We start from the raw sequence: 25,935 nt of genomic DNA on the forward strand, positions 1-25,935 counted from the left end.
TGGAAAGTGGCTACCTTCCTCAGATTACCAATTATCCAAAATTACAATTTAATGCACCAAATGTTTCTAACATAATTAATGTTGTCTTTACGTGTGCAACAAGATGTGTTGAATACTACTTGTCCGTGGCCAGGAACCATGCTGGTGGCAGAGCAGCAAAGATAAATAAGGTAGAATTCCATCCTAACGGCTTCATAGTCCACCAGTAATAGTAAATGAGCCCAGAGATCGAAGTAAATGTGCTCAGAACCCCCACGGGTCCGGTGAGGGTGCGGAGGAAAACAAAATCAGCCCTGGAAATGAGAAGCACCACTGGGATCATGTCTTACAGGCCTTTATTTGGCACAGTGGGAAGGGACAGGAAAAGGGAAGGACATCACCAGGCCCAGAGAGGTGCGGGTAAAGCAGCCCGTGCCGTCAGGGAATGCCGTACCCTGGGGAGTGGCTGACGGTGGAGTAGGGGGCAAGGACTGGGACCTGGGATTGTCAGATAAAGCGACGTCCTTCAGCCCCTCACCTGAGCACTGGCTTAGGTAGGAAATGTGGACGCATTTAAGATGTGAGACTATCTTAAACTTCACAGACGTGAAACTATCTGTGCACAAAGTCTCTTGGATGGGTAAAAACCTCAGCATGCTGCCTTAAATTATCCATGGTATAAACATTTGCCCAAGGGTCTGTATGAATCCTGGCAGCCTGATGAAGGAGCTGACCCCATCTTCGGCCTTCCAGCTCTTTCTCCCCTCTGGCACAAAGATGGCGCCACATGAGATAACTATGCTGTCACCTCACCATGTCTCTCGCTCCATAAAAGCTGGGGATTCATGGTCCGCGTAGGGGCAGAGAACAGGGGCAGCTGTGCGTGCCCTGGATGGTCCTCCCCCCACACCTGCCCAATAGATCTTGTCAGTAAGTCACCCTGAATGAAACTGAGTAAATGGTATGGAATGACTTGCTTTTGCTTTTCAGTAAAGTGTCTTCTCAGTCTGGAGAATGCATTACTGACCCTCTTCCACATTCTAAAACTTGACATGAAAGATCTGTTAAAAATCTAAAAGCAGTCCGGTCTGTTTTGTTCCAAAGCAGTTTACTGTTATTCCCCAAAGAACCGGCCAGCTCAACGTAACATAGAAAAGCAATCAGCAATTGGACATGATAGATGTAGCTCTTTTTGGTTCCCGCAGGGAACCTAAAAAGAAAGTTAACATCACAAAAATCTCACGAATTTAGTGAAATGGGGGAAGCATTTCATAGCCATATGAATCCTTAAAAGCTCAGAATTTTTATTTTTTAATGATGTCAGGTACATCCATCAACCAAAACCAGATTAGCAATGGTTAACCCAGTGGACACACTGAGAAATTATGAAATACACCTATATAAAAACATTCTATAATAGGCACGTGGTCCCATCTCTCCCCTCTTGCCAAACTCCCCCACGGATAATCCTTGCATGTGGCCCTAACTCCTGTCCCCTAGCTTCATTCTCGAGGCCACCCTTGCTCCCACTGTTCTGAGAACACTTCAGGTTCACCTGTTCACGCCTACTGGATTTGCATCCTGTTTAAGCTCTGCTGGAGTGGCAGCTGGTTTCTTGAAAAGAACCACAAAGACATCTCCTGTTCTAACAATATGATCTTATCACCTTGTCCCAGCCACATTAAGAGGCGGGGTCGATGCCCCTTCCCCACGAACCGGGATGACTTTCGTCACTGTCTCCACTACTAGAGTACAGAGAAGTGGCACTACGTGACTTCTAAGGTGAGTCACAAAGGGCGATACAGCGCATGAGCCCTCTATCCCTCCCTCCCCCAGGGCTCTCACCCTCGGCACGCAGCCACCATGCTGCGAGGAAGTCCAGACCACAGCAGAAGGACATGAGGGGGCAACCCCAGCTGACATCCCAGTTGACAGCACTGACCACCAGACATCCTTCCTTAAGGGTTGTTCACTCTTATGTGGGAAGACAAGGAAAAGAAATGTATTGACATGGCTGAGTGATGAACACCATGGGAGGGAGATCACCGAGTGCAAAGGGAGCACAGGAGGGACTCCTAGCCTAACATGGGAGACATGGGGGTGGGAGAGGGTAGTCAGAGGAGTTTCCAAGGGGGGTGAGAGAAGTTTTCCAGAGAAAACTGTTTCACTCCAGGGACAGGAATGTCTACACTGAGACTCGAAAGATAAGGAGTGGTGGAGGAGGGCGGCAGAGAGGGAAGAAGTACACATCCAGGCACCTTCACCGTCGAACGCTACCCATATCTTCCAGCTTTACTTTCTCCTTATTCTCTCCATGCCCTTCCTAGGCTACAGTTACACACAACCAAGTATGCAGTCACAGCGTTTGCTCGACAAGGAAACACTGTCTCAGGGCCTGCAATTACATGGACAGATGTGGTCACTACCAACAGTTCATTGTCTAGTGAGGGAGTGTGATTATTTCACCCAGTAATTCATCTTCATCGGACCCATTTATTAAGATGCAAAGATGACTTTCCAGGATGTGGGCCCATAACACAAGAATACAAGAAGGGCAGATCGGAATAGATAAGGCGTACAAGTTAGGGAGAAGTTGAATGTGGGATGCTTATAATCATTTAATTGAAGATATCCAGCTGGCAATCGCAAACAGAGGTTCAAGGAAAGCGGTCCGCCCTACAGATGGTAGTCCGGCATGGTGACTGCCAGCACATCACCGTGGTAGGACAGCAGGTTGGCACCACCGGGATAGCAGGGTGGCTCCGTGGCTAAGCACCCAAGTACCGGCATCAGACGGAGTTCAAATCCAAGCCCCCCCACCTCTCAGCTCCTACCCTCTCCCAGCCTCATCTATGAAATGGGGATGACCGTGAAGTCCCCCTTAAAGAGCTTGCGTGAGAATAAAACAACGATGGGTGCTGTTATCTGGGAGACACGTTGTTTACCATTAGGTATGGGATGAGCAGAATCAACTCACTTTTGACAGCGTTTGGTAAGAGGAAATCATCTGTCTCCCTTACATTCGGGCATCCTCCCAAAGAGCTGAAGACAGTTATATAACCTAACCCGCTCCTTTCGACACTGGCTGCTGGGAGACTGAGTTAAATGTAATATTCAGTCAAGATAACCACGTATATGGCACATTAGCACTGACGGCATTTCCCTTCCTCTGCCTTCCATATTGGTTTGATTTTGCATTTTAATGGTTTTCCTCAACTATCACTTCATACCAAATTGCCTCAAAGGCTTTTTGGGAAGCAAATGTCACGTACGTATAAATAAATAAAATTCACCGAAGGAAAACAACTGGGCGCTATAAAAAACACAGGGTGCTTCAGCGATGCCTATTTGAAATAACGCAGGCCGAACCGAATTCCTCGTTTTAAAAGTGGCGCCCCGGAGACCCAGCGCAAACGCCCTGCTCCAGGCTGGCGTGGCTCCACGCTCGCCCCCAAATGCTCCCACCTGCCGGCACCTGCTTCCCAGGCCCCTCCGAGACCCTCCTCTGCTGCAAGCTCCTCTCTCACGCCTCTTGCCCGTCTGTATCCTCTTCTCGGGGGGGGGGGGGGGGGGGGGGGGGTCCCGGTTTGTGGCTTGACGTACCGCGCACACGGCCAGGACTCGCAAAGCTGAGTCGCCAACTTCTCCCCCCGGCGCCCGATTCACGTATCCATCTGCGTCCTTAATATTTCCACTCGAGAAGGTGAGACTCGTTTTCTATTCGGCGCGGCCAAAACGCAGCTCCCGATTCTCACCTTAGGCCGCCTCCGACCGCTGCCAGACTCGCTCCTCCCGCGAGCTGACATCTTTCCATCTGCACAACTTCACCTGCTCCAGGCTGCCGTCAGCATTCGGACGGACAGCGGCGACGGCGCGGTCTGCATTCAAGCCACCGTTTGGTTCAGGGCATCCTCTGGTTACTGGTCCCCCTCGCAAACAGAGTGAGGCTCGCGGCGGTCTGCACCACAAGAAGAGAGAAGGCTAAAGCTCTTGCTGGGATCTGCAAGGTCCCGTGAAAAGGGCCCCTGCAAACGCCTGACTTCATCCCTTCACCCGCCTCCGCCTCAGACAGCCACCGGCTCTCGCCTGCCTCCCTGTCTTTCGGTGCTGGGCTCCTCCCTGTCTCTGGGGATTCTTGCCGAAATGTTCCCTCCTGGGCCATCTCGCTGCCTCCTCTCATCGTGTGGGTCTCAACTCAAAGGTCACCCACTCAGGGAGGCCCCCCGGCGCCCTCAGCCTCCCCCAGCGACCGTCTGAGCCATCACCTGGCATCTCCAAGGACCCCTACCCAGTGCAGAGAGATCACAAGGTGCCCCACTGCAAAGCCGAAGGCGTGAAGAAGGAGGCAGTCTCTCTCCCATCCTCCAGGAGCTGCAACATCGTCCCCGTGACCTACACAGAGTCTACCCGGGACCCCTGCCCCCACGAGGGACTGCCCTCAGCTGAGGGGCCAGAAGTCGCGGAGAGGGCGGAGCTGAGAGTCGAGGGGTGGCCTGCTTCCAGCCTCCCCAGCGCTGTGCGGACCGCAGAGGGAAGGCACGTGTTTCTATGACAAGGCCGCGGCGGCGCCTCGCCTCTCCTTACTCCCGGCCAAGCCTTCTGGTGGATTCTGGAAGCAGCCAAACACACGTCCAAAACGCCTTTTCTGTTTCAGTTGACCAATTTGTGCTATTTGCCACTAAGAACTCTGACTGGTTCATACCCTCCACTATCCAAAATTAATTTCTTTGTGTATTTTTTTTTACATGTTTTCTATCCATCTTCCCTTCTAAAAGGTAGAGTCGGTGCAGAAAACGTGCCTTCTTCACCAGTGTGAGCCTAGTACTTAGTAGGTTCTCAATAAATATTGGTCACCTGATTGAAGTGAGTCTAAGACTCTTATGAACAGAAATATTCTGTATTTTATATTCTCTCTTATAGCCTCAAAGACACTCCTGCAGATTTAAAAAGAAAGTCACCAATTTATATTTAAATTCTGGAAAAAGTAAGATTAAAAAAAAAGTTTTGAAGGGATTTTGAGATGGTAAAGACACTGATGCCAAGACCAAATGCTACATATCTCTGATTCATCCATTTGAATTCAAGCCAGAAGTATCTAAAACGAACTACAAATCTGGTAGCTGTGAAGCTACCTAATACCTTGTGGGTGCAGGCCACTCAGCAATCACGTCCACATATGACATGCCCCCTCAAGGCCTCTAGGACAAAGCCCTGTCTGCAGTGTCCTTTCCTGGGGCAAAGGCCGAATTCCACCATAATAAGGCTCCTGTACACTTGTTCCCAGTGATCGTCACACACTGACGAGCTTCTGAGGAAGATCGGGACCAGGATTGATGGTGAGCCCCTAATCTGTCCAGTGTGCACCAGGCACAGTGGTTCCATGTGCCCTCTTCCTCCTGGCTTTTCTAGGACTTTCCACCTTTGTGCATACGTGGAAGACCAGTAGGTTTAGAACTACACCCATTCCTATTATGCTAAGTGAAATGAGTCAGTCAGAGAAAGACAAGTATCATATGACTTCACTCGTGTGAGGACTTCAAGAGACAAAACAGATGAACAGAAGGGAAGGGAAACAAAAATAACATAAAAACAGGGAGGGGGACAAAACAGAAGAGACTCATAAATATGGAGAACAGACTGAGGGTTACTGGAGGGGTCGTGGGAGGGGGGATGGTCTAAATGGGTAAGGGGCGCTGAGGAATCTACTCCTGAAATCATTGTTGCACTATATACTAATTTGGATGTAAATTTAAAAAAATTAAAACTTAAATTAAAAAAAAAAAGAACTACACCCATTGCTAAGGATGCTTCCATCCAATGAGATAAAGTATTCTGCCTCCAATAGATGAATTGGAAATGAGACCAATAGAGAGAAAGAGAGAAATTCAATAATAGAAAGAAACTCAAGGCTACCCAACTGGGGACAATACTCAGCTGTTTTACCAGAGCTACAGAGAGCCAAGTGACCAGCACAGAGCCAGACATATGGTCAGTACTAAGAAACAGGCACTGACAAATGAATAAAAACACAGAGCTCATCTACCTCTCCCTATGTTTAGGGTCCTTAAGTTTTTTTAGGGCACAATTTCCTCTGAGGGGCCATAATGAATGCTATAGACCCTACTCCTGGGAAGCGCATACGTGCTGACTTGTATGATATTTTGCACAATATCAGTGCTGCCATGGTCCGTCGGAAGCAAGTTCCTGGAGTCCCTAGAAGTCCTCAGACCTGGGTTAAGAACCCACAGCCCAGACTTAACCAACACGGAAAGTCTCTGAAGGAGGGAGCTACGCAGGAGGGAGGGAGGGAATGAGGAGTCTAAGATTTGGAAAACGAAGGAGAGACAATTCGAGCAGCCCAGGCGCCAGAAACCATCGGCCCGGTGTCTCCATCCGCCGAGCACACAGCGGGACCCTGGAGAGACCACCTCACTTCCCTGCACCAACTCTTCTTCCGTCTCCAAGATATCGGCGGCTGGCATGAAAGATTCCGAGAGCCCTTTGGACTCCACATCCAATGACACTGTACAACACTCATTGAGACTTTCCTCTCTGTCAACCCATCAAGTTGACAAAGTTCTCTAGGAACAACAACAACAAAAATGTCACTAAAGTCTCTTACCCTTTTAGGAAAAAAAAAATTCCCAAATAAGGTGCTCCCTTAAATAGCTATCTGCCTGTCTCAGTACATAGCTGGAATTGTCACTTGAGAACAAATGTAAAAGAATCAATCAAGAGGCTTCATAAATATTCCAAGCTCTTCCCTCCCACCACCTCCACAGAGCTCTGCAAAGCACTCGCTGTGACAGTGAACCCCGACGCTTGTCTGTCTTCTTACGTGGGGGAGGTCACAGCAGACCCACCACTTGTGCCACTAGGCAGTAGGAAGTGGTGCCAGCAAGTTCAACAGCGAATTCTGGCCGCAAAGGATTCCAATTCAGAAACTTCGTGTAAGTTCGAACGTAAAGCTCACAGTCTCATGAGATGAATCAGAGCAGTGGTTCGGCCGCACGTGCTGATGAGGTCTGACGCACTCTGTGCAGAAGCCATGGGCACTAACGTCGGCACAGGTACGATGTCTCCTGGCCCCAAGGGAGGGACGCCCCAAATGTTACTTTTCATGCAGATTAAAATCATGGACGGGGCATCTGGCTAGCTCAGTCAGAGGAACACACAACTCGTGATCTCAGGGTTGTGAGTTCGAGCTCCATGTTGGGTCTAGAAATTACTTAAAATCTTTATAAAAACTAAAAAAAAAAAAAAAAAAAAAAAATAGGGGCACCTGGATGGTTCAGTCAGTTAAGCAACTGACTTCGGCTCAGGTCACGATCTCGTGGTTCGTGGGTTCGTGCCCCATGCCAGGCTCTGTGCTGACAGCTCAGAGCCTGGAGCCTGCTTCAGATTCTGTGTCTCCCTCTCTCTCTGTTCCTCCCCTGCTCGTTCTCTGTCTCTCTGTGTCTCTCAAAAATAAATAAACGTTAAAAACGAAAAAAATAATAATAATAAAATAAAATCATGGCGATTTCCTCATCCATGGAAAGCTCGCTCCTATGGTTTTCAGTATTGGGACAGTCCACACACAGTAAGTGTAAATATACTTTTTAAGAATCCCTCTTTTTATATGGACACTTTTGAGGAAACAAAAAGCTGAAATCCGTTGTTTGAATAGTAAAAAAAGATTCACTGCGAAATTTCCTCGTGTCACGGTTTTCTTCTTCACTGGTGGGTGTTATCCTCAGACCAAGAGTATAATGATTTCGTCTCCCAGAGCTTCCTATTCTGGGTTTGTGGCACATCCCCCACACAGCCCCCGCCTCACTGCAGGGCCAGTAAGTGGCACAGCTCCTTCTTTCAGTCACTAGGGTTTCTTTCTTAGAGAGAGAGAGAGAGAGAGCCCATCGAGCTGGTTACTCACAAAACAGCCCTTCATTTCAGAGCTCGTAAGGAGTTTCCATTAAAAGAAATAGGAGAAGGCAGGCGTCATTTCTCTGGGATGAAGACACGAACTGTCACGTGAGGCAGCCACAGTGGAGCCGGTGGGCAGGTGGAGGGACATCCATCTGCTGGGGGCTCCCTTTGCAGGGGAAACCATCGTCACACTCAAGGCCAAGGTCAGGGCATGCTGGCCTGGGATGCGCTGTGTCCTGATCTTGTCTCGTGAGTGCAGACCAGGCAGGCATCTCCTTCACCCTGGGAGGCTCTGTGGCTCAGCTAACAGAGTAACAAATCCTTCGGGCAACGTGGGGGCCGTGGGGTCAGCCCTGTGCCAGGCACTAGAGACCCAGAAACAAGCCAGACACGCGGTTCCTGCTGCGTCCCACTGGAAAGACGTAGCTCACGAAGATGAAAGCAAATAAAACAGGAGCGCACACCAGCCAGCAACCAGCTAAGCAAGGCGAGGGGTCCTTACAGTGTCATGGGTGTGGGGTTGGACCTCTCAGGATGGGGTGCTCAGGACTCACCTCCCTGGGTGCTGTCATAGATCATGGGGACTCCTTCTTCTTGAAGGCTGAGTAGTATTCCACTGTATGAACGTACATGAAGCATTTTCTTTACCCATTCATCCATCAGTGGTCTTTAGGTGGTTTCTGTATCTCAGCTATAGTGATTAGTGCTGCAGTGAACATGAGAATGCTAATATCTCCTCAATACCCTGAGTTCAATTCCTTTGGAGACATAGCCAGACACAGGATCATTGGATCCTATGGTAGTTCTGGTTTTGATTTTTTGAGGAAGCATGATTCCACTTATATGAGGTATCTAAAGTAGAATCAAAGCGTAGATTCGTGGTCACCAGGGGCTGGGGGGAGCGGGGACTGGGGAGTCCCAGTCAATGGGCATATAGTTTCAGTTAAGCACAATGAATGAGCCCTAGAAGCCCGCTGACCATCACTGCGCCTATAATCAGCAGTCCTGCACTGCACACTCAAAAACCTTTCAAGAGACAAGATCCCATGTTGGGTTCTCATCACAGCAAAGTAAAATTTAAAAAATAAATAAATAAAGGATTTGACAACTAATTCACACCAAGGTGCTAGTGCTGGTAAGGGCAAAGCGATTTACCACCGAAATGCATTTGTAGAAATATTAAGAAACGATTCTTGACTAATGTAACAGCAGGATTTCAGGCATCGGCTTGTAGCTTCCTGGCTTTCCTCAAAACACCGTATTAAAACATTTCTCTTCTGCCATCAGAGGTTGTCACCAGCACAGAGACTCACGCCATGAATCGTTACCCTTGCTTACATAGAGCCCCAGTGACATCACCTCTAAAAGGTTATTTAGCCAAAGCTACCATTGGGTCAGCAACGTTTAATGACCACCTACTCTGTGATGCCCAAGATGCCAGGCGCGGTTTTTGACAAGTACAAACGTGGAATCCACTGAAGGTCACAGTGAGGCAGCTCAGTGAGATGCCATCCTGTACCTCCCTCCTGTGAATGAGACACACATCCCATGCAACGTGAAACATCCAACTGATTTATTTATCTTTCTTCTACGAGCAATTATAAGGAAGCAAAACAAGTTAGAAGGCAGAGGGCTAGGGTCTAGAGGTAATTTATTCCGACTTCATACTCTCCGAGGATTTAATAAAAGGTAGTAAATCCTAAACTAAACACAGTCAGCAGCAGGGAGCTGCTCAAAATTTATTCTACTCTAGATTAGTGATGATTAAGTCACACTGTGGTCTATTTTAAAATACAGTGCTTTTCAGTACTGCATATGTTTAAAACATTCAGTTTTCTCCTCTGGCTTAAAACAAAGAATATAATTCCTTCATTTTTTCAACAATACTTCTTAAATTTTCCTTCTCCTCCACAGCTGAGAAAGGGCTTCCTTGTCTGAAATACAGCTTCTGCAACCATAAAACAAGGAAATTTATTTTTTAACTATATTGCATGAGAATGTGCACAATTTTTCAAAGTAGCAACTTTCCATGAATTCAGCAAGGGCACTGGAACTTTCCATGAATTTAACAAGAATTTAAAGAGCCATCTGCATAAAGCTGAGAGATTATTAAATGTAGGGCAAACCAGAGGAGAGGGGTACGCCCCTTCCTCCTGGGCTCCCCCTTAATCCCCTCCTGGTTTCTTCTCACTCCCCAATGTTTCTCTGGGCCGACATCATGCTCTGTGACCGAGGGCTGAGGCTGCTGCCTGTGTGGGCTCCCCCCTCGGAGTCCCGACATCTTGCCCAGGCCTCCCCACAGAATTTAGTTTTCCTGATGATGCTGCTGACCTCTGCAAAGTTCCAAATGTAGGTTCCCAGTCCTTCCCGATGGAATCGAGTGCATTTCCACCCGATAAATATGAAATAAAGAGGCCAGAATTCTCCAAAGGTCTTTGTGCGTCAATTAAAACAACTCCTAACTGCTAAGTGCGGTTCATGTAGGGATGTCCATATAAGACACGTGGCACCCACGATGCCACGTGGGCACCTTTGGGAACACTCAACTCTGACACGAGGCCCTTGGATGCTCCACTGCGTTTCCTCCTTTTCCAGGGCTCTCCACACCCCGCCGCCTGGGGCTGCACATTCAGTGACCCACCCCCACCCTACACTATTGTCATCAGCCGTAATTCATGGCACTTAGGGCAATGATACTCTAGGTACATCAGAACACGGTGGGAATCTCTCTAGTGTTTGCTTTATATACTTTAGCTAATATATAGTAAATTTAGATGGCTCCAACTTTGGGATATGAGCTCAGTCATTCTCGACAAATCTTTGTTGCCTTTTTTTTAAAGTCTCGGTGTGGAGCCTTCATCTCGGTACTGCTAACCGGCGGAGGCCTGCACCCAGTAGGGCCCTTCCCGCCTGGGAGAGCAGAGATACTCAGCCCTGGCCCAGAGAAAAAGCAGCAGCACTTGGCAGGGTGACTCTCCCTGGATTTGCGAGTCATTAAAGCTGCAAAGAATGACCCTGAAGACAGACTCCTGCCTGCGAGGATTTGGTAGGAAGTGTGTGAACCACGTGATTCCCCTTGGAGTCTCTTAAACGTTTCCTACATCCAAAAGTACGCACTAAGGAAATATGTAAGGTGATAAGTGAAGAGATACGAGGAGATTTCTCGTGGAAAACCGGACAACTATTTAATCCTTCTCAAAGACAGGAAGGTGACTATTTAGCCAAGTAAATTCCCACAGTAATGTATATAAACCATTTCAAAGAGCAGTGTTCTGATTTTCAGATGCCCTACAGAAAAGGCTTCTACATGCCTTTCTTATGAGCTTCTGTAACATTTAACAACCCTTCCAGGCTCTACTTTTTTTTTTTTAATGTTTACTTATTTTTGAGAAAGAGAGAGAGAGAGGAGACAGAGTGTGAGTGGGGGACGGGAAGAGAGAGAGGGAGACACAGAATCCAAAACAGGCTCCAGGCTCTGAACTGTCAGCACAGAGCCCAACACAGGGACTGAACTCACGAACGGCGAGATCATGACCTGAGCCAAAGTCAGACGCCTAACTGACTGAGCCACCCAGGAGCCCAATTCCTGGTTCTACTTTTAATAGAGCAGCGGTAAATAAAAGTAATAATAGTAGAAGGTTCCTTTTAATTTGCAAGGGTTTCTGAACTTTTTGAAGGTCACAGACCTTATTGAGAATCTTCTGAAAGCCAGGGACATCCCTTCAGGTGGATAGGAGTAACATATGTGTCTTCTCAAAGAACTGAATTGTGTCTTCTCAAAACTCAGGTGCTGATCTCCAGAACCTCAGAATGTGACCTTATTTGGAGAGAGGGTCTTCACAGATGTAAGCAAGCTAAAATGGGGACATTAGGATGAACCTCAATCCAATATGACTAATTTCTTTATAGAAAAGGTAAATTTGGACACAGAGACATACGTAACAGGAAAGATGATGAGAAGAGACACAGGAGAAGACAGCCATCTACCGTCTAAGGAAAGAGGCCTGGGGTAGAGTGTTCCCTCCCAGCCTCAAAAGGAACCAGTCCTCCAGAACCTTGATTTTGGACTTCTGGCTTCCAGAAGCGTGAGACAATAAAACTCTTCTGTTTAAGCTACACAGCCAGTGGTACTTTATTAGGGCAGCCTTAGCAAACTAATACTATAATTTCATGAGATTCCTTCATGTTGATATGTGTACCTATAGTTCGTGTCACTGCTGTCTGAACATACCAGGATTTATTTATCCAATCTGCTATTGGTGGACTGTTTCCAAAGTTTTCCAGCATGGAGTGATGCTGTTATAAACACGATAATACATGCCTCTCAGTGTGCATGGACAAGGTTTCTCTAGAAAGCCCAGAACTAGAATCGCCAGATCAAAAACTGCATGTTTCTTCTGTGGAGGTGGTTTGGAAAGTGTATGTGCCAATTTCCATACGTATTACCAGTGTAAAATGGGATCCTTCCACTCCTCTAATCTGCCAAAGCTTGATATCATCACTCATTTTTACCTATCTGCTGGGTGTGAAATTGTATCGTACTGCAGAGATAGGTAGATAGATTCACTGATTGATTTCCATTTACTATTATCAGCATCGCTACTTATGTCTTGCATTAATTGATTTTTCAACTTGTAAAAAACCATGAGACGTGATTTGATGTTAATATCTTATGTCTCAAAAGTAGTTTATGACGGGAGCATAGTTCCTAATGAGAGAATTCATCGGCAGCCTTTCCAACACTGTTCACCCCCGTGACCCCCTCCCCCCAAAATGTTTGTTTCCACGTCTAATTATAAGTTCAGAGCGGTTTCAGTGACAATGTGCAGACAAGAACTAGAGACCCCGGGAAACAAGTGCTGTGCTGGTGTCTTTCTAGGTCTGTGTTAGTGCCTGTAATTTTTGGTTACTTTCCTATACAGTCTTCATTAACAGTAAAATATCATCACCTGGCCATAAAAATCTCATATTTTGGGGGGAAAATGTCATTCCTTGGATAGAGTCATCTCATAACAACCTCTAGAGGTAAGAAGAAAAATTGCTCTTAGATCCATAAGTGAGTAAAGCACGCAGGTAGGATTTAATTTCCCAAGTGCCAACCTGCAGGTCAGCGGTAATATTTAAAACAGAGACTGAGTGTCCAATGCCCCATTGCTGCCCCATCCATTAAACGATGCCAGTCCCTTGGCAAGCATTGGCCTTCAGTTCTTGCTCAGAAGAAGCAGAACTTTTGGACACTTCATCTGGTCTTCCTGACATAAGCTTAAACTAGTAGAATCAATATTTTAAAGCTGAAAGGAGCTTTAGAAATCACCCTCGCCCAGTCTCTCCCCTCTTGAACATTTCAAAAACAAAACAGAGGAAATGACATTCTTAAAACCACATGCCTGTTTAGCTATAAAACAAAAATAAGAATCCTGGATTTTCTGCATCCCAGAACTGAGCCCCTTCCACAGGACACCCAGACGATTCACACTGTATCCTGAGAGGCCCAGCATTTTGCAGTCAGCATCTGTGAGAGAAAACCTCGGTTCTCTGGGCACGTCTACAGACCTGAACGAATAGCAGTTAAGGATGGAGATTGGAGATGCAGGGATTTCTCTCCAGGCAAGAAATACTACATGACCAAGGAATTTTATTTTTTCTGTTTGAGAAAGGAATCTGAGTTTGTATTACTGATATAAATAAAATGATGTGCAAAATCACAAAGCTCAGGGGGAAAAGAACAAAAAAATATGAACATAGTGATGCTCTACCAGTTGCATATAAAAACTTTAAGAAAAGATGTCACATAGCGAAAAAAATACTATTTCTTGGGTACTTTCTAGGTGGGCACTGTACTGGTCACTTTACAGACTTTGTCTTATTTGGTTCTCATAAGGTCTTATTATCCCCACTTAACATATGACATAACTGTGGCTTCACAGATGTAAGTAACTGGCCCAAATAAAGCAAATAACAGTTATAATTCAAACTCTATTATAATGCCCTATACACACAACTACAATTTGGGGCAGTCAGGATTTTTGCTTTTTGGTTTTTGTTTTTGATGATGATGAAGTGGAAATTCAGCCTAAGCAATTACGAAGAAAACTGAAAGTACACAGAAACAGATCTATATCTAGATAGACAGACAGATAGATTAGATAGATATAGATAATATACAGATAGATGGACAGATATAAATATACAGAGAGATGTTAATAAGCGTATCATCACATCACCTGGAGAAAACTGCTTTTAAAATTCAGGTGTACAGGGGTGTCTGGGTGGCTCAGTCAGTTAAGCATCGGACTCTTGATTTTAGCTCAGGTCATGATCTCATGGTGCATGAGTTCAAGCCATGCATTGGGCTCTGCGCTGACAGTGCAGAGCCTGCTGGGGATTCTCTCTCTCTCTCCCACTCTCTCTACCCCTCCCCACCTCAAAATAAATAAAATTTGAAAAAATAAAAAAATAAAATAAAATTCGGTATACATTGCATTGGACAGGACCCAAAGATGGCTGCCATTATTCCTTCTCTCCCTAAAGGTTCCTACACTCCACCCTCCCGTTGAACTTGGCCTCGTGACGCATCTTGACCAATGGACTGGGCAGAGGCAACGCAATGCTGGCTTTTGGTCTAGCCTTTAAAGATCTGGCAGTTTCTGCCTTTTATCTGAAGAGAAGCCGACCACCAGGTAGAAAGCCCAATTACCCCAGACCACCTTGCTGTGAGCAAGCCTAAGCTAGCCACATGGATCGGCCGCGCGGAGGAAAGCTGAAGCCCCAGGCCTGGGAGAGAAGCCTCCTTGGTCCCACCAGCCACGTCCAACCCCCAGCGAGATAGAGTCATGTGAGCGACCCCAGCCAAACCCAGGAGGAAGGAACCCCAACCCAAGCACCAGCTAGGCCTAGTCAAGCTAGAGAATCACAAGAAGCAATAAATTATTGCTGTTTTACAGCAAAAGATCACTAAGACTTCATCCTCATATTCTCTTGTATGCATGAGTATATGTTTATGTGCATACTCTAAACCTATGTTGTACTCTGCTTTCGTCACTTAGAAACTCTTTCCGTTTTCACTAAATATTCACATTCTTCCATAATGTGACTTTTTTAATGTCTGCATAGATCTCCTTGTGTGGCTCTCGTGGTTTGTATGTGACGGGCAGGCAGGTGGCTTGCACATTTTCACTAGGATACACGGCATCCATAGTGAGCAGTCCTGTGTACAAATCTGTGCCCAAATATTTCACTTTCTCTGGATGAATTCTGGGTGCATAATCAGAGCCTCCAAGGGCTAAATGTTCTTTATGGTTCTGGTCAAACTGTCCTGAACAAAAATCATCCTAATTCCACTCATACCAGCTGTGAAAGAGGATGGTCACCTCTGTGCCCACAATCTAACACCACCAGGTATGCTTTTTATTACCTGCTTCCAACTTGGTAGATGAAAGACGGTTGGTCTCTCGTTGCTGTTCTAATTTGTCTTTCATTAATAGAGGGTGAGACCTTTCTTCCCGAGTGTGAGACGCCCAAGCCCACCACGCTCTGCTGCCTCAACCGCGTGACGACGTCGAACACAATGTCTGACATTCAAGGGTAAGTGGACAAGGCTACTGGGAAAAGACATGGCGGAAAGATTATTTTTAATTCGTGAATGACAGGAATAATTTTGTAGTGGGGCCTAAAGAGTCATAATCCATTGTTCTGACAGAAAAATTTCACAACCCATTGATTTAAAATCACGTGGATGGATGCTGACGTTTCTAAAGCATTTGCACCCGCCACTTACACTTGTTACCTACATTTGTAGAGAACTGTAAATCACTTCTCGGGAAGCCATTAACTGAGAAAATACATTTCAGCCTGATAAAACTTCTAAAACCATTAATTTATACTCTTAACTTTTGGCAATAGGAATTAATTCTGAAATTCCTCCTCTACACAAGTTAAACTTTAATTAAATAAACTCTGACTAGCCTTCAGCAGCCATGTAGGAGAAGTTTTATGTGAAACGTTAGTCTTGACACTAAAGATAAGTAAATATAATCAAATAAAAACCAGATCTGAACAAACGTCATTTATAATGTGACGTGCTGTACAAACAATTTTTCAAAACTACTTCATTGAAAATGTTTCTTTAGTTTTACTTATTTGAAATATCATACAGAACCAAAAAAATGAAAACCTTTACATACTTGTTTGACTTAAAGCTATCGTTTAGGAGAATGCTGCAAATACAACTCTAGAATTATGCTGAATTTTCACGTTATTATTAAAAAGAAAAGCATCTAAGCTTTTGCTAGCTTCGCTCTTACCTTTCTGTTTTTTCATGTAAACTCTTCCCCTGCCCCACTACGTATTCCCCGAGTTCCATTTTTTCCCTCCTTTTAGCTACTGTTCATTGCTTGCGTGCTGTGCACTTGTCATTGGGTTGAGCTCCGTGCAGACGTCAGTCTTTAATGATCACGAGAGCTAGAGATGGGTAGGATTAGCCTCAGCCGACACACAGGGAAAGTCAAAGTCAAAGAGGTTAAGAGATTTGCCCGAGTCACAAAAGTATGCTCTCCCTGAGAATATTCTCCCAGTGTCATCAGCTAATGTGAATGCCAGCGTGAGGCCAGAGAGCTCCCAGGTCTGGATCTTTGGTCCCCAGTTGTCTCTGAGAGCCGGCGCCACACAGCAAGCCACGTGATCAACACTGCTCCCTCCACGTCCCACAGACAGCACTGCCAAAATGACACAACTGATACGCAACCGTGGTCTTTCCTCCTGAACCTGCTGCTCATGCCACATGTCCTCGTGCTGTGGGGCATCACTAGACACTCCCGGGAGTCCCCCTGACCTCCGAGCTCTCTTCCTGCTCACTTGTGCCCGCGGTCACTGCTGCACCTTGAAGATTCAACAGCAGACAAGACTCTGTGCACAGAGGCCCTGCCACTCACTCATATTCCGGTGGGAAGATGCACGAACCCAGTGGAGTTGAAACCAAAGTCGTTACGATGAGAGTAAATGGTGTAAAATGACAGGGCAGGCCACAGACTGAGGTCAGGTCAGGGCGCGGTGGGGAGAGGAGGTGTCCGAGGGGGCAGGAAAGGGAAGGTGGGTAAAGCCAGAGTAGATGGAACAGCATGGGCAGGAGGGAAGGGCAGAGAGGCTGACAGAGTGCCCGCCTGCAGGGAGGAAGCAGTGGACAGAAACAAGGGAGCAGAAGCCAGACTTTAAAATTCTGTCCACTCTCCCTCCCAAGTGTCTTCCAAAGCTACTGTCTCCTCTCCGTCTGGAGTGTGGGCACAGCTTGCTGACTTGCTTCTTCCCTTCCATTCTCTCCTTCAGTCACCCTCAACACTGCTGAAGGAGTCCTTTTCCTAAAACCACACAGCTGATCAAGTCCCTGCTCAAAGCCTTTGGAGGCTCCCCATGGCTGCCGGCTCAGCTCAGCTCCTCCCGCCAGACCGCTGCTCCAGGCAAAGGGTCACACCAGCCCACTGCTCGGTGGGGTGCCCCTCCTTGCCCTTAGGGCTTTCCTCAGGGTCCCCCCCAGAGTCCCACTGTCTTTCCACTCATCTACCTACCTACTGGGTGCACTTCTCTCTAATTACTTATGATTTCCACAGGCACCATTTCAGAAAAGAATACGCCTACAAATCTAGTCTGTCAACAAACCTCCAAGCCAAGAAGCCAGGGATCCTCCTCCGAGCTGTCGAGCTGTCATGGGGGGGCTGAAGGACCACTGCGGGGGGGCACAATAAAGACAAGCGTCACCGGGTCTCTGGTCTACCCCCCACCCCCACCCAGCCAGGCTCCTGCCTTTGCAGTGAGCGCCCCCTGCTGGATGGTGAACCCACAGGGGGGACTGGCAGCCAGTTCCAGGAAACAAGAGGTAAGTCCTTCCCCATCACAAAAAAAAACTGATTATAACGCAGGCGTTTTTAAATGAACGAACATTTAACCTGCTTTCAATTCCTGCCTAGAAGAGCGTGCGTTGTAAACAAACTTGAACGTACTCATGTCCACTCTAGGAATGGCAGGGCAGACAGGTTACCCTTTCCCAGGACAATTCTGGGTAGACACCCTGCTCTTCTTGCGAGCTCAGCCAGTCTAGGCCGTGTTCGGCTTTATTCAGAAAGGGAGAAAGAGCGGGCACGCACCGGGGTGCAGGAGAGGGGACCCGAATGCAGCCCACTGTGTTTCAAGAACTAAAAGAACACAAGTCCCCTGGCTCTCAGATGAGCCCTGAGAGGGCTTAAAGAATGAGCGTGGGTCTGGGTGGGGGGACTCAGACACACAACCTGCCCCAGACAGAGCGGCTGCCAGAAGATGAAAGGGAGGAGAGGAGTGTCGCCGTCCCTCCACGGTGCTCCCTGGCTGGCCACCTGGCTCTGCACAGTCCCCCATGGTGCCCCGGAGCTCACCAGCACTCTCCTTTTCTCCTTCTCCCGCCCCTGGGGCAATAGGAGAAGGGCTGGCCTCACCATCTCCCGGCTGGTGGAGAACAGGCTCTCGCCACTGCCTGAGGCTTCTGTTGAGGCTGTGTTCTCATATGCTTATGCATCGCCTAGAACCCGAGGCCAGGACTCCCCACAGGCTCACGTCAGTCCCCGCTTGAGGCTGGGAGTCAGGAGGTGTGAGAACACGTCTGTGTGCCCCCCTGTCACAGGATGGATGTCCCTAACTGGGCTGGAAGGGGCAGATCTTGTCCCTGAGGATAAAGGCAATTTCAAAGGAAAAACAGCATAGAAGTGACACTGGTCCTCATACAAAAGGGACACTGAATAAAGGCTTCTTTGGGACACGCGTGCTCACACACACACACAGACGTAACTCACGTGCCTACAGAGTTTTGCACAAATGCTTAAAGACCCCCACCCCACAGTGACCCGTTTCCTCAGGGAGAGAGTGCACTCCAGGACCCTTCCCAACTCCTGTGACACTGTGCAATGTCAGCCCCGTGGCACTGGCGTTCATGGCCTGTCGCTGCAACCTGCTGGGTGAGCCATAAGGGGATGGAAGGTGGATTCCAGTCCTGCAGGCAACTCTCCTGAAGCGCCTTCTGCACAGGAGCTGCCCTTCCTGTGTTCTCACCAGGGAACCGTCTCCGCAGACCCTTGCTGGCCGAGCCCCCACATCAGCACGTCTCCCTCAGAGACAGCGCAGCTGAGACACGAGGAGGGGAGAGCCCAGCTAGGGAGACAATCTACCCCGGTGTCCAAGGACCCCGTTGCTCTGCTGCATCCTGCAGTGTCCCCGAAGAGCTCTCCCGGCCGCTGATGTCTAGAGGCTGCTTTGTTACTGGAAGGCCTCAACTCAGGTTGAGTCCACAGAGGAGGGGGTTTGGGATCAGAGGGGCAAGATGCCCACGCCGCCCGCCCCGTCTGTAGCCAGCATGCTCTGTGTTTGGGCACAACGCCATAAGTGGGCCTAAGGCAGACTTCAGCTGGTTAGTGTAGGGGGCTTAGCGAAGGGGGTAGAGGGAGAGGAATGTTCTGGAAGGCAGAAGCTGGTCCTTGCCGTCAGATAACCTGAGTGTTACGCAGTGTCGTGGCCAGTCATGTGACCTTCAGTAGTCTCATTTTTAAAAGTGGGAAGAGAAGTACCTACTTTCCGGGGGGTGCTGTGAGGAGAAACTGAATGATCTGAAAGCGTCTACACGGTGCCTGACGTGCGATCCACAGTGTCTTCTGTTCTGTTCTGCTAGGCTTTACGATTGGGTCGATAATAAAGAGAATTCTAAAGTCGCTCAGTCATTCCAAAAAGCAATTTGTAAAAATCTTCAAAAAGAACAAAGGAGTTTTAACTCCCATACAATTTAAAGCAGATTGGCGGGGGGGAAAAAAAAGAGAAGGCACATTTTTCAAAAGCATCAAATATGCCAGCAAGGGGAGAAAACACTGAATCATGTCTGGACCGTAGACTCTAATACAGTTCTTAATTGTTCTAATAACTCACTTTTACAGAGAGATCAAGTTATCGTTGAAGGAAATGATATCCTGTTAATGTCTTATTAATAACAATCCCATTCTTCAGAAATTGACATATGAGAACCAACAGAATTCAGCTGCTTCAAAAAGATACAACTGCAGGGGCGCCTGGGTGGCGCAGTCGGTTGAGCGTCCGACTTCAGCCAGGTCACGATCTCGCGGTCCGTGAGTTCGAGCCCCGCGTCAGGCTCTGGGCTGATGGCTCGGAGCCTGGAGCCTGTTTCCGATTCTGTGTCTCCCTCTCTCTCTGCCCCTCCCCCGTTCATGCTCTGTCTCGCTCTGTCCCAAAAATAAATAAAATAAAAAAAAAAAAAAAGATACAACTGCAACTGTATCATTTGGTTGGAAGTGTTCTGGTCACAAAATGTCCATAATTACTGTCATTCTCTTCATTATTTGAGCCTGAAATTACAGAGCTGACATCCCTTTAGTGACAAAAGCACTTTTAACAGCCAAAACATCTTAGATATGGCTTGTAAGTCTCTTTTGATTGGAACCCTGTTGAATGCAGCTGCAATATTTCTGAGTTAAGCTATGTTCATATGTTCTCATTCTGGCTGGAACATTTCAGTCTCTGTTGTTTTGATTGCAATATTGTCCGGCAGGCTGGGTTATGATTAATTCACGTTATTAAGATGACTAACACCCTTTCAGATGGCAGTTGAAAATCCACAGCAAGAACAGCCTTGAAAGTGATTCGACTGCAGATTTAAGGGGAGAGGAGGTTTTTCCTTCCATAGTTCAACAGTAGTTAAGCAGGATGGACTTAACCACCTGTAAGCCAGTGTGGTTTCTCGAGGACCCTGTGAGTGGCCAGAAAGACGAGTCATAATTGCTGTGTTCCCAGGCGGAGAATGATGAATGCCCAGACACAATCAGTCACTGCTGAGATAAGCATACTGGAGTCCCAGGTGGGAGTCAGAGGTGGGACTTTTGTAGAAATACATCGGAGATGCCTGTGTAGCCCATCTCTTCTAAAATACTATCTGCATTCTGTGCTAGGGGGTGGCTCTAGGAGATACCCAGCATTGTGCCAGAGTGGGCACTTGACCCAGGGTAGACCAACAGGATTTTACTTCTACCTGAAGAGTTTGAATTGAAAGTTAAAAACAATCCACCTGCACTGGATTGTGCCAGGCATTGACCACGCAAGCTCACACACAGTTGTGGACATGCCTCACACTCAATAGCCACTTGTTTATTGATGTCAGGAGGGGGCAAGAGTTAAAGCCCATAGGGAAACCAGTCCAAAGCACGTGCACACGAGAAATGAACTTCTGGGGGAACGAATGCACAGGACATGTTCCAACACCCCCAAGGCTCCCACAACTGGGAGCTACAAGACTCTGCTCTACCATTACGAGAGACCCTCACCTACCCCAAAACCAGGACGATGACTGGGAAACCCCAAGTACCAAAGCCAAAGGCTACCACTGCCCATCCCACAACCAGCACAGGGAATGCTGAGGAACACAGGGGACGGGGGAGGAAGACTCTCTACCATGACCCTAAAATGACCCTCACAAGCCCTTCTGGCAGCTTAGGGTATAACTGAACTAAGACCTGAATTGAAAATAATTTTTTAAAATTGGATGTTCTTTCACTGTCTTAAAATATAATTCTTTCTTCGAATTGCTTATTCTACCTAATGCAAAAATACAAAACTGGAATCAGAAGCACGTGGGCTCAATTCCTGGCCTTATTACTTCCTGTCCATGTATGATGGGAAATTATTTAATCTCCCTGAATGTCTGTTTCCTTCTTTGAAGAATAGAGATGATTTGGGTGCCTGGAGGGCTCAGTCAGTTAAGTGTCTGACTTTGGCTCAGGTCATGATCTCACAGTCTATGGGTTCGAGCCCTACATCAGGCTCTGTGCCTGGAGCCTGCCTCGGATTCTATGTCTCCCTCTTTCTCTGCCCCTCCCTCACTCATGCTGTGTCTGTCTCTCTCTGTCTCCCTCTCTCTCTGTCTCTTTCAAAAATAAATAAACATTAAAATATATATATTTTTTTAAAAATAGAGATGACAGTAATATCCATCAACTATTTCTATGGTACCTCCTTTATAAAGCCTTCTCTAATTGCCCAAGATGGAATTAGTTTGAATGGAACTTGGATTATATCTCTATAATAACAATGGACATTGTGATAGCTAATTTTATGTGTCAACTGGACCTAGCCATGAGGTGAAAAGACACTTGGTTAAACATAATTCTGGTTATGTCTGTAAAGGTGAGATGAGATGAATATTTAAATCAATACAGTGAGTAAAGCAGATTGCCCTTCCCAGGTGGGTGGGCCTCGTCCAATCAGTTGAAGGTCTGAAAAGAACAAAAAGACGGATTCTCCTTGGAGTAAAAGGAAGCTCCTCCTGCCTGAATGCCTTCAAACTGGGACACTGGTTTTTTCCTGCCTTCAGACTCAAACTGAAGCATCAGCTATCCCTGCGTCTCAAGCCTGTCGGACTCAGACTAGAAGTACATCATCAGCTCTCCTGGGTCTCCAGCTTGCTGACTGCAGATCTGGGGATATCTCAGCCTCCATAATCATGTAAGTCGATTCCTTACAATAAATCTCTTTCTATATATATGCACATCTTATTGGTTCTGTCTCTCTGGAGAGCCCTAGCTAACACAGACGTATTGCGTTATAATTCTCTGAGTGTATTGGTTTTCTTCACCACAACATAAGACCTAAAGTTGCAAGAACTACCTCAAATGCATCTTTGTAAGCACGACACAGTACAACATCAGGCAGAGAGTAAGTGCTCAATAAACGTTGAGTGAATGAATGTCTGCCTTTCAGATTGGCTTTTGTGGGTGTTGGGAGGCATAAAAATAAAACGTGTGAGTACTTGACAATCGTGCAACTCTATACAGAAATTAAATATTTCTCCATATTCGTGCCCAAACCCAATCTTACTGGAGAAAATCAAGTCAAACTGGGACTTAAGTGTTTCTAACCTGTTTTCCATTAACATTAACCTATTTTTGATTAACTCTAAATGTAAGCAAGGGTTCCTGGCCCTGAGGGTAAATGATGTAGATTCTAGTAGGGGTGGGGCAAACTTTAAACACGTAAATGCATAAACAGGCAAGGTGATCGCCAGTAGTGATGGGAACTGGGAAGAAAACCAAGCAGGGTCATCTTGGAGCAGGGACTATATTAAATAGCACCACCTTCCCCACTAGGAGACCTCCCCACTTGTGTGTTTTTCCAGTATATCCTTGGCTCATTTTCAGTCTCTCCCATCTCAGGAAGGAGCTTTAAACAAACTCTGAAGTCACTCAAATTTATTTTCTTAAAACAGAATTTTGATCACATCCTCCTGCTTAACGAGCGCTGTTGTTCTCCCATTTCCTGCAAAGCAATGTCCAAATGACTTACCAGTGTCCAAGGTCTCTGCAGTTTGTTCTCAGCTCACGCACACCCTCCCATCCTCTTAATCCATGGATGTGCCTGCCCACTATCCATTTCTGGGGCACCCCTGCCTTCATTCACTCCATCCCCCAGAAAAGTCCCCTCTTAACTCGCTCTGACCTTCCTGTGGGCACAGAGTCATCCATTACACGGATAATGGGTTGTGACACCTGTTCTCTGCTTAATAAATATTAGTTCCTTAGGGCACCTGGGTAGCTCAGTCGATTAAGCATTTGACTCTTGATTTGGGCTCAGGTCACAATCTCATGGTTCATGGGTACGAGCCCAGCATCAGGTTCTGCACTGACAGCACACAGCCTGCTTGGGATTCTCTCTCTCCCTCTCTCTGCCCCTCCCTCCAACTCAAAATACATAAACTTAAAATAAATTTATTCATTCATTCATTTTAGTTCCTTCCTTCCCAGCTAGAGGAAAATGCTCCCCCAAGTCTTATAGTACCTGGTCCAAAACTCCCATAGGACACTCCTCTGGCACTACGTGGTATTTTTTTACGAACATGTCACATCTTCCATCTGGATGATTATTTCCTCAGGAGAACACATTGTTTCATTCAACTACATTTTTCCTATAGTCCAGTAGAAAACAGCATTAGATAAATGTTTGCCAAGAGGGTGAATTTGGTGAGTAAACAAATGGTCCAGCAAGGAAAGAAGGAAGAAGCTCAAATTCTTCATATTTTCTCCTTCAAAGAGTAATGTCATACTCAGAGTAAGTCTCCTATAGATACGTTCATCTTTCCTTATGGACTTAAGCAGTCACCACAGAAGTTCGGAAAGTGAGAATAATTTCTTTTTGCCAAGAGTGACTATTTTGGCGACAATTCAGAAAATTATGTGCTGGGTGTAAGTACAAGCCATTTCCAACAATTAAAAAATAAGTAATGTTTAAGTTTTCTTTTACATAAAATTCTAAGTTTTTGAGTCTGGTGATCCTACTACACAATTATCATATGACACTTCGTGGCAATAAGGCACCCACGGCCCTTACATAGTGTCAGGTTTGGCCAGCCTGTTGGAACACGTAGCCCAGTGGACTGTCAATGTGGTTGGGAGGCTGTCATAGGCCATCCAGCCCCACGGGAGCAACCAGATGGCTGCGGCCACACGAGGAACCCTCAGCAAGACCAGACTGCTGAGCCCTCTGACTGTTGTCCCCCAGAATCACAAGCAAGCAAAGCAGCTGTTGTAAGGCACAAACTTTGGGGCATCTTGTCACGTAGCATGAGATAACTGATGTGCTGTCTATCACTAGGGGAATAAATAAGAAATATGTGGGAAAATACATACTGTGGATCATGACACTCTAGTTAAAAGCAACAAGCTAAGTATATATTTAGCAGTATGAATGGATGGCAAAAAAAAAAAAAAAGTAGTGGAGAGGAAAAGAAGAAAAAGAGTGAGATTTACAGATCAACATCATGTAGGGAAATTAAAAATACTAGGGGCACCTGGGTGGCTCAGTCGGTTGAGCGTCCGACTTTGACTCATGTCATGATCTCATGGCTCGTGAGTCTGAGCCCTGCGTCAGGATCTGTGCTGACAGCTCAGAGCCTGGAGTCTCATCAGATTCTGTGTCTCCCTCTCTGCCCCTACCCCACTCGCTCTCTCTCTCTCAAAAATAAACATTTTTAAATTAAAAAAAAATAATAAAAATCGGTGGTGCCTGGGTGACTCAGTCGGTTAAGATCTGACTCCTGATTTTGGCTCAGGTCATGGTCTCACGGTTCATGGGATCCAGCCCCACATGGGGCTCTGTGCTGACAGTGCAGAGCCTGCTTGGGATTCTCTCTCTCCCTCCCTCTCTGCGCCTCCCCCTCATGCTCTCTTTCAAAAAAATAAATAAATAAACATTTTAAAAAATTGTCATTCTCAAAAGTAAAAGCAAAAAATTAACTTCCTGCTTTGTGTATGTTATGTACCCTCTTCAGGGACGCCCGCCTGTTCTAAGTTACCTCCCTGTCACCATGTCACTTCCCTGCTCCAAGGTCTCACAGGCAGCCCCTGAGGCCGAACTCCTTAGAAGGACACACCCAGCCCTCCACCACCGGGCCCAGGGCAGACAGCCGGCTGCCAGCCATGTGGCTAAGAAGGCTGAACCATTCGCCTTCTCTCTGCACAGGTAAGAAGCCTTCACATGATCACTTGCCATGGAGCATTTCCATGCATCACTCTTGAATCCTTCAAACAATATCCCCAGTTGAACCACTAGAGAGATGAGTCTCAGAGCTTAAGTAACTTGGTCCAGGTCACACATTTAGGAAATGGTGGAGGAGAAAATGAAGCCACTGGCCCCTTTCAGAAGCTGTGGCTTTAAGTTCCTCTGGGCCATTGTGCTCTACGGTTCCTCTCATGGCTGTCCTTCCCCACCCTCCCTGTCCCCCCCGCCACCCACAGACCCTCAGCCCGAAGACATTCTGACAGGCTTGCTCCTGACTGCAGCCCCTGACCTCCCTTTCCTTAGAGCATTTACTTTAGAGGACGTGTCATTGTAAATCCTTCATCCACCCCTCCGAGATGTCAATCTTCTCCCAGCTGCTTGCCAGTTGTACGGTTCCAGGAATGTCTTTCTTGAAGACCTGGGAGCCAGCCCTTTGGTATGTGACCACCAAGGAGACGGGCCCTGGTCTCCAGTGTCTGGGGG

At 46.8% G+C, this 25,935-nt stretch overlaps 1 protein-coding gene across 10 annotated transcripts in view; it reads right to left on the reverse strand.

Moving 5' to 3' along the window:
- Nucleotides 1-25,935, reverse strand: part of FBXO15 (F-box protein 15) — a 154,180-nt gene that overhangs the window by 42,353 nt on the left and 85,892 nt on the right. For 2 of the 10 annotated variants that reach the window (XR_006209662.1, XR_006209663.1), the window contains exons 10-12: nucleotides 17,539-17,605; nucleotides 15,302-15,488; nucleotides 3,735-3,937 (exon numbers count right to left, since the gene is read on the reverse strand). The gene's annotated coding sequence lies outside the window, so the exon portion shown is untranslated. Of the gene's footprint in view, nucleotides 1-3,582; nucleotides 3,938-9,750; nucleotides 9,836-15,301; nucleotides 15,489-17,538; nucleotides 17,606-25,935 lie in introns of those variants that run through there. The other 8 variants (XR_006209665.1, XR_006209666.1, XR_006209661.1 and 5 more) reach the window with 7 other exon arrangements.

This window comes from Panthera tigris, chromosome D3 (assembly GCF_018350195.1).
Source record: "Panthera tigris isolate Pti1 chromosome D3, P.tigris_Pti1_mat1.1, whole genome shotgun sequence".
Taxonomy (NCBI): domain Eukaryota; kingdom Metazoa; phylum Chordata; class Mammalia; order Carnivora; family Felidae; genus Panthera; species Panthera tigris.